This window comes from Limulus polyphemus, unplaced genomic scaffold, assembly GCF_000517525.1.
Source record: "Limulus polyphemus unplaced genomic scaffold, Limulus_polyphemus-2.1.2 Scaffold1959, whole genome shotgun sequence".
In the NCBI taxonomy this organism is placed as follows: Eukaryota; Metazoa; Arthropoda; class Merostomata; order Xiphosura; family Limulidae; genus Limulus; species Limulus polyphemus.
Genome location: NW_013667569.1, coordinates 59,016 through 67,689, shown reverse-complemented (window position 1 = coordinate 67,689; position 8,674 = coordinate 59,016). Strand labels below are relative to the sequence as shown.

The 8,674-nt window shown below is 31.0% G+C and overlaps 2 protein-coding genes across 6 annotated transcripts in view; one reads left to right on the top strand and one right to left on the bottom strand.

The window, feature by feature from the left end:
* The window catches only part of LOC106465481 (meiosis regulator and mRNA stability factor 1-like), a 100,768-nt gene extending 96,228 nt beyond the window's left edge, over positions 1-4,540 (bottom strand). For 2 of the 3 annotated variants that reach the window (XM_022393391.1, XM_022393393.1), the window contains exon 1: positions 4,452-4,540. The gene's annotated coding sequence lies outside the window, so the exon portion shown is untranslated. The remainder of the gene's footprint in view (positions 1-4,451) is intronic. The other variant, XM_022393392.1, reaches the window with a different exon arrangement.
* A 224-nt stretch (positions 4,541-4,764) lies between these two features.
* Positions 4,765-8,674, top strand: part of LOC106465484 (nuclear distribution protein nudE homolog 1-like) — a 32,321-nt gene continuing 28,411 nt past the window's right edge. The window contains exon 1 of one of the 3 annotated variants that reach the window (XM_013925713.2): positions 4,765-4,892. The gene's annotated coding sequence lies outside the window, so the exon portion shown is untranslated. Of the gene's footprint in view, positions 4,893-6,824; positions 6,842-8,674 lie in introns of those variants that run through there. The other 2 variants (XM_022393396.1, XM_022393395.1) reach the window with 2 other exon arrangements.

Here is an 8,674-nt window from a genome sequence, read left to right as displayed (position 1 = left end):
TGCTCTAGCATTTACTAGATAGGGTAGGCTGGTATATAAAAGAGGGTGACAACGTGACGAAATAAGGTAATGTGTGTGTGTAGATAGTGAGTAATTGAACTGCAGTCAGAAGTATTGTTGACGTTCGTTGTTTTAAGCGTTTGTTTTAGCGCGATTGTTGAAAATAAGTGTATCGTAAAGTTATATTCGGAAATAAGAAAAAAACAATTTTATTAAGTAAGGACTTGTGTCGCTAAAGTTTCGTCGGAACGAAGTTACGGAAAGTTAATTAACAAACAGAGACGTAACACTATATTTATTTCTGCTCTTAATTTGCTATTTCACCCATCTAATAGTAAGCAAAGTTTATGAGGGGGAAAAATGTATTAATAGATTTGTAAAATCTTAGTGAACCTAAATCTGAATTGCATATGCAAAATATATTGTGTATAAATGACACCAAACTGTTAGGCTTATAGCCATGTACTATTTTTTCTAGTTTTACAATATCTAAGTGCTTTCTTTACTCTGAAATGCATGAATATTATTAAAAAAACCACTGCTTTTCTATTTCCCATGGCAACTCTTTGGATTTGGTTAAAATATTTTCCTTTGAATCTAAGATAAATGTTATTCAAGACAAAGAATGGAGTACTTTTTTAATCAGTCAGTTGTAATATTAAGAAGCATAAGGTTGATTAAGTTCTTGTTCAGCATCTTTATGACATAATTTATACATACTTAAAAAGAGATTAAAGGCTATAATTGTTCAACATCCATTGTAAACAAAATAGAAGTAGTATCAATATCATGAAAGTCTTCATTCAGTCATTAAAAGAAATGATAAATAAATGCTATGTATATATGTTTATTACAGATATGGAACAGTTAAGTATGTCATTTTGTACACAATATATTTGGTACAAAGAATTCAGATTCAAATCCACTAAGAAGCTTCCACACACAGATGCAGGAGCCCTGTAAGTAATAATTGTCTAAGCAAAGATTACATCAAAATCAGAATTAAGGCAATTGATTGAAAGTACAATTAAATTGATTGTCAAGACAACAGCCAACTAATCAAAATTAGTGTTTCTGATTATTCCAACAACAAATTAATCGAAACTCTAATCATATCAAATATCACAAAAATAATTACCTAATCCAAATTGGTGTTTCCAAATATCATTCATTTCGATTATTCCAACAACCAAGTAATTAAAATTACAGTTCCCAATTATTACTATTTTTGATTATTCTGACCACCCAAGTAATCAAAATATTGCTATTATGTTTGATTCTTGTTAAGTACAAAACTACGTATTGAGCTATCTCTGCTCTACCCAATCTTAGCCTTTAAATTGTAGTTTTCTTCAATTTTGTTCAGCTTTGGTGACTTAGGATGTGGTGGGATCTCGTGATTCGAGGGTAGAGTGTTCAATTCCCATTGCCACAAAATTTTCTCACCCTGTTTACTAAGGCTATCTGCTACTGTCATCTATTTTGGACTGCTGACTAAAGGAGAAGCAACGGTTTGACAACAAATATCACTACTCACCCAGTTCTACAATTCACACCACATCCGTGCAGTAAAACAAAGAGCCATTCATGATTTCTAACACCATATAGAAAAATGATGTTATAATAAACATGGAATCACTGACAAAAAATGGAAATTATTAAATCTTTTATGAAAACACTAATATCCACTTTTATATGTCCAAAACATTGTACAAGAGTTAGATTTCATGAAAAAAAAAGGATTAATGCTTCACAACATAAAAAAACAAAAATTCCAGAAGTTCCGTGGGTTATATGATTCCCAAGTTATAAACTCACTACTTTGCTAAGGAAAGAAATAAAAAAATCTATATTATCCATTAAATTAGTTCATTAATTCAGTAAACATTTAAAATCCCTTTTAATAGAAACAGCATAGAAAAAAGAAGAAAATAAATCTAAAAAAAATTATTAAATGTACAGCTTCCAAGTAACAAAACAAATGTCCAATTAAAAACATAATATATGAAGTTACATATAAAGAATGCTTAGAAATATAAGTAGGCAAAACTGTTAGACCACTGCACGACAGAATTCTTGAACACATAAAAAGTCATTCAGTCTAAATAAAAGTAACACAGTAGCAGAACACTATATGCATATGAAAGAAAAGTGTATCCAAAATGGAAAACCTATTATTTAAAGCAGAAATTCTAGCAAAAGAACACAATTACTTCAACTGGAAAATCAGAGAATTTATTTAATACAAAGAAAGATGAAGAAGATTAACAGAAATGAAGGGTAGACTTTATGAAAACACTAAAACAGAAATTTTACTGTATAATTTTTTACACTTTCATACCTTAAATCTCCTGAATGTATGTATGTTTAGTAATACAATCATCTAAATTCAACAATGTATTGCACAGTACTATAACAATAAAGCACTAATTACTATAAGACAGTATGTTATTAACAGAATTAGGTGCTCTTCTTAACACTTAATCATAATAAATTGTAACAAATCTTTCTTGTGCCTCAGTATATGTAATGATATAAGCTCCTAATGAAACCATACTTTCAGTGAACAATCAAACAACAGAAAAAATGTTTTTCTTTTACTGAGATTATTATAATAAAATAACTATGTCAACTTAAGTTTATTTAGTGTATATCACTACTTTTCACCCCATACACATAGCAAGTGGGGCTTAGAATTATAAAATACAATGGTTATAGCTCAGCTACTAAACAACACCATTGTAACTTACGGTCTTGTTAGGTTTAAATCAAACTTAGTTTAAATACTGTAACAATAGGAATGTAAATAGAAAGTACAGTATATAAAAAATTTTTTACTGTACCTGTATTAATGATATGGTAGAAACATTTAAGATTTAAACTAGGCAGCAGACAGATTTTTGTATACATGTTATGACTATCATGAATGATAGTAATTAATAATATGTATGGCTGTAAAATGGGTGACACTCTGTTGGTCTAAGAGCCTATCATCCCAAATACTCTGAAAATGTAATTTTTTTCTAACAATTGAAATGTTGAATTGATTGTTTGGTTACATTTGTGACATTTTATGACAAAAACCCCAGGATATGACCTAAAAGGTTGAAATTTCTCATGAATGGATGTATAATGTTTATCATCATTTCCCCGATGTTATTTTCTTGTACACATTTTTATAGCAATAGCTGCAAAGCCCACATATTTACGCATCAGGGTCAGATTTAAGAATTTAGCTCTTCTGAGAGAATAAACATTCAGGATTCTTATTCCATAGTGCTGTGACAACAAATGTTACATCCCTGACTCATTGAACATGTTGAAAGCTTCCAATCAGTAAAATTATATGGACACCGAGCCAATACAACGAGCCGTACACTACAATGTTGATTCAAATATTTCTGTTGTTTGTATTTGAAATGAGAGCAAGCCATCAGGGGCAGTTGATAACCCAAGCCAAGATGTACACTTTAAACTTTTCATTTAAGATTGCATTCATCTATTACAGACATATGAATTTGTTTATTCATTCAATTTTGACTTACACTGTGAAAACCAAAAACCTGCAACTATCAGGTCTTACAGAAAATACTTTATTTTTTACAGTAACTGTATTAAAGATATGGTAGAAACATTTAAACTACGTAGCAGACAGATTTTTGTATATACATTATAAACTTCATGAATAATAGTAAATAATAATATTTATGGTTGTAATTTGTAATACACACACACATATATAGTATATAATAACACAAGCCTATCAACTTAATAATCAAGTACGATAACCTTCTTCAAGTTTTTGTACTTAAAGTTAAACTCATAATATTAGCTAAATAAAACCAAGACCTTTATATAGTATATTATACTATATACTCTTTTCATCACCTGTTAAAACTACTGAACTAGCAACAGTAATGATGCTAACATTACTTTGTTTTGGCAGGGGCTTATTATTATTAACTTTGTTTGGTTATATTTTTTTATGTTATTAAAAATAATAATTACGAACTTATAAGTTACACAGAATTTTTCTTCCACAAAACTAATATTCTAATTTCTAAATTTACCTTCTCCAAATATGCAACTTCACATTAATACTTAATTACGTTAATATAACATACAGAAATAACAGAGAAGCTTCCATACTACTACTAATAATAGGCCCTAGGCCCACAAACAGTTAATATAAATAATAAAGTAACACTTTTATATTACTAAAACCAATGGTAATAGTATTGTTTTTAAGTAGGGTTAGCTAACATAGGCATTAGCCTTATGAACAAAGACGAAAATAATGCACTGTTATGTCTGAGAATGGAAAGATAAATTTCTCTGTATAATGTCAATATATGAATGTTACGAAATGCTTAATATAACTAAATAAGAAAGTATAGCAAAACCTACAAAAATATTCAGTAGGCCTATCAAAATAAATAAAAAGAGCGTACCTTTCGGCTAACTTCGCCTGGTGCATTCAAGTTCAAATAAACGTTAGGTTTAACGACACTTTTTTTTTTTTACATCTCGAACTAATTTCCCCTCCCGCATCTTCATTTTGAACTCGCTCAAGACTTGAACAAAATAATTGAAACTTAAATATAATTCTAACGCCTGCCCATTGTTCAGTAATTATCAAATGTATATCAATGCATATTTGTATACAACATTACATACTTGGGCATAATTAAATACTAGCCAAATATATCTTTATGTTATGATATTTAGAATATTTTGTGCGCCTGGTTCAAGATTATTTTTTTAAAGAGACGAGGTAATGGAAATGCATTGACGGTTAGAGTTGTATTATTAAGTGTAGTATAGTGAAATGTAAATAACCTAAACAGTAATTAAAAAATCTGGTAGAAATTTTATGTATTGCTTTGTGTATGGTAAGTATCTTAAATGTCTTATTAAAATATTAAATAATGAAAAGTGTAGCCTATGCCGTTAATCATGTTTGTTAAGACTAAGACAGCTGACATTACTCAGTACTCGACGTTAGGCCTGTCACTGTGTCAGTCAGTCTACACTACACTAATCTATTGAATTTATGCTTCAGTTTCCAAAGAAGACCGAGTCGCATCATCATTCAGCTGATTAATGTTGTAATTAGCTTAGTTTGTCTTAATATTATTTCTCTTAACAAAACTTAAGTTATTGTGTTAGTAGTACTGGTAGTAGTAATATAGTTAGTATAAAACTATAACTTATAAACAACTAAAAGTAAAAACTTAAATTGAAAATAAATGTAGAACCACTGGCTCTTCTCACATTCAGTAATTGAAATTTGAATGATTCACAATGTTATCACTATCAGAATATCACAACGTACTTACTTAAGAAGATGAGAAAGCCATTAACTTGATTAAGGATAAGATAATGTTACTTTATAATTTATAGTTTAATAGACTTGTCTTACTGGTTCTCAGTATTTTGCTCAGGCTATTGAACTTTTAGTTAATCTGATTTTGGTTTATGAAATTTAAAATGAGGGGGGGGGGAGGTGACTTAAGGCCATTTGGCAATTTCTAGCCATTACTGTTACAGATAAAATGTACATTTAGTGATTTACATATATAACAGCATTGCAAAAGAAGTCAAAAAGTAAGAGCACACATACATAAAAACAGTCAAATAATTCAAAAAGTTTATAGTTCAGAGATAATATTTAATTTATTGAAGAAAAGGCTAGCATGAAGACTACCAAAGTTTAGTTAAATGTATTACTCAAATTAGAATCTCCAACCTTTTCATCCTATTAGTGTCACTTGTAAATCAACCATTAAAAGACTGTAAACCCTAACGTTTTTTAACACTTGAATCAAGTCCAATTCTTCTGTGCTCTTAAGAAAAGTACAAAACATTAATTGTCTGTTGGTACCGGTTTAAATTATTTAAACATGGCATCATTCAAGGAGCTTGTGATTACTTAGTTTATTTTCCATCGGTGATATTTTGTAAAATGAAGGTAGTGTGGTGCACACTTAATGAAAACATTTCTAATGAAAAAAAGCCTGTTTCCAATGAAAGTCTTCATTACCTCTATGTTTCACCTTGCCAGTCAGTTTCAAAGTGATCAATGGATGCATATTTTGTAATCAAACTTACAACAACAGTGCCACTCAAATGGAAAATAAAAAACATTGCAGCAGAAATCCTTAGGAACAATGAGAATATTCAAAGCATCAAGCACCATTAGCTGGATGCAAGTGAATGGGGTGCTAGGCCTTTTGCAACCAATCTTTCAAATTATCACAAAGTTTGAATGAACAAACATGCTATCTTAGGTAGCCCCTATCTTCAGAAATATGAAGTAGGAATATGTATCAATTATCCTTGTCAGCAGCTGAACAACAATGCTTGAAGATATGCAGCAGCTGAAACATAATCTTTCATCCTGTCCAACTAGCAGTCTGCGTATCGGATGTAGGTCAAAACTTGGAGGAAGATGAGCTAACAGAAACCTGGAAATGATTGTGAAGGTGGCTGATCATATCTCCTTTATGGATCTAGTGGTAGATTCATGTGATTTGATTGAATATAGAACTGGACACATTATTGGGGAGAGAGAGAAGTACTATGGAAGTCATATAGCACCACAATACTTCAAAATAATGGAAAATGCTTTGAGGAAAATAACCAGGTATCTCAAGTTACTATAAACCAAACATGTTACTCTGCATACATTATATTTTCTAAAACTTTCAAAATGAGAATCTGGACATAATCAATGGAGAAAGGGGAACTGTATGGATTCAAAGTGAAGAGCAAACTCTGGCAGCTGCAGTTGAGAGCACGAGTGAGAGAGGAGCCAACAAAAATCGGGAAGAAGAAATTGGTGAGGGTAAAGTTAATAAAAATGAATATCATAGTGTTGCAAGAAAATGGTGAATTGCAAGTAGTGAATGTTAGTGGTTTAAAAATGCTTTTGTAACAATTGTGTAATATGTAAGTAGACAATTTTGAAATAATTCTTAGGCTTTGTAATTTATGTAAAGCACAATCCATAGTAAAGAAGTTACAAGTGCTAAACATGAGTGTAACCTTGATGTTTATATTGCTGTCATCTGTTGTTTACCTGTTATTGTCCTGTTAGTTTACAAATAATCAGTTACTGGCTGAGGCTGTAATTGGATTGCTGTAGATTCCAGCTGTGTTGATTTCAGAAAACCTCTTATAATAATTAATAGAATAATCAAATAAAAACACTTCCAACTGATGCTTATTTTTGATGCTATATAAAAATGTAAGAATGTCTGGCTGATTTTATTTTGTTTTTATTAATTTCTGAAAAGAATGGATGGTGAGGTTTTGCCTACTTGGATCTTACTTTCTTTAAACCATGCCTGCTTATAAAACATTAAAGAATACAACAACAATTGTTATGGCATAAATGCCTTTTACAAGCTGGTGAATTATGATTATAATTAATTGTTCATGTCATATTAGGCCTTTTATATTTTTAAACATTACATTCTATATCCACTTCCTTAGGGATTTTCAATAATTATAAGTGTGTGTAATAGTAGTATTCCAAATACACTGGATTTGTCATATCCATTGCTGATGATACATTATGCTCAGTCCAGAGCTCCAATCACTACTGTGTTTGTTGTATCCAAGCTGGCCTGAAGAGCTGTGAATTGAGCAAAATGTGTTATCACCAATAGATATGATGAATACAGTGTGGTTGGAATACTATTATCATACACACTTCTACTTCTTGAAAATCACTAAGAGACAAGATATAAAATGTAGTGTTTAAGAATATATTAGACCTAATATTAATGTCATATGACAATTATAATTAAAAAATACAGTTATTAATTTCTGAAAAATGGGGATCCAGACCTTTTAAACCCCCTCTCTGAAATTTGCATTTACATAACTTTTGGAAAAAAAATGCAGAGGAGGTTTGGCCCACCTGGGCCTTTCCCCTAATCTTTGATTAAATAACATTAAAGAATACATTTATTAACCTCTGAAAAAAAGGAGGATGGGAAAAGGGTCTAGACCCATTCTATAAATCTGCACCCACTTACATTTATACAATAACACAATAAGAGAAACAGAAATTTAAACTTCAGTCAACACTTCAGTAGTTATAACAGTGTTTCTCAAACAAGAGGTTGCAGGCAGGTTTTTATGGGGGGGGGGGTCACGAATTGTCTGTGCTAAGTCAAAATTGTTATTTTTTTTGTCTTAGAGGTGCACCTATGATGAACTGCACCAAGGAACATCAATAATTTTTTCATCCTTGTAGTGGTAATGAGAAACACTGAGCTTGGAAAGATCATGATGGATGCTGCCAGCCAGTTTTCTTCCCTTTTGTCAGTAGTTGAAAATTAGTAACAGTGGCTGATAGCCTTAGTAGCTTTAACAAATACAGTGTGGGTAGGTTTAGTGGCAATGAGAATGAAACCCAAGACCCTCAAATCACAAGGAACCACACCATCCCCAGTAGGTAGCTTTGTGCTTAACACCAAATTGTTTTCTCTTGAAAAAAAGAAGAGTTAGGGGGATCTGATTGAGGTGTTTAAGATTGTAAAGGGAATTTATAGTGTTGATGCATCATCTTTTTTTAATATTTAACAGTGAGAATAGTAGGTTGGCCTTTGGATGTCTTAGAGGCAGTAAATTTAAGTGAGTTTAAGAAAAAGCTTGATGAGTA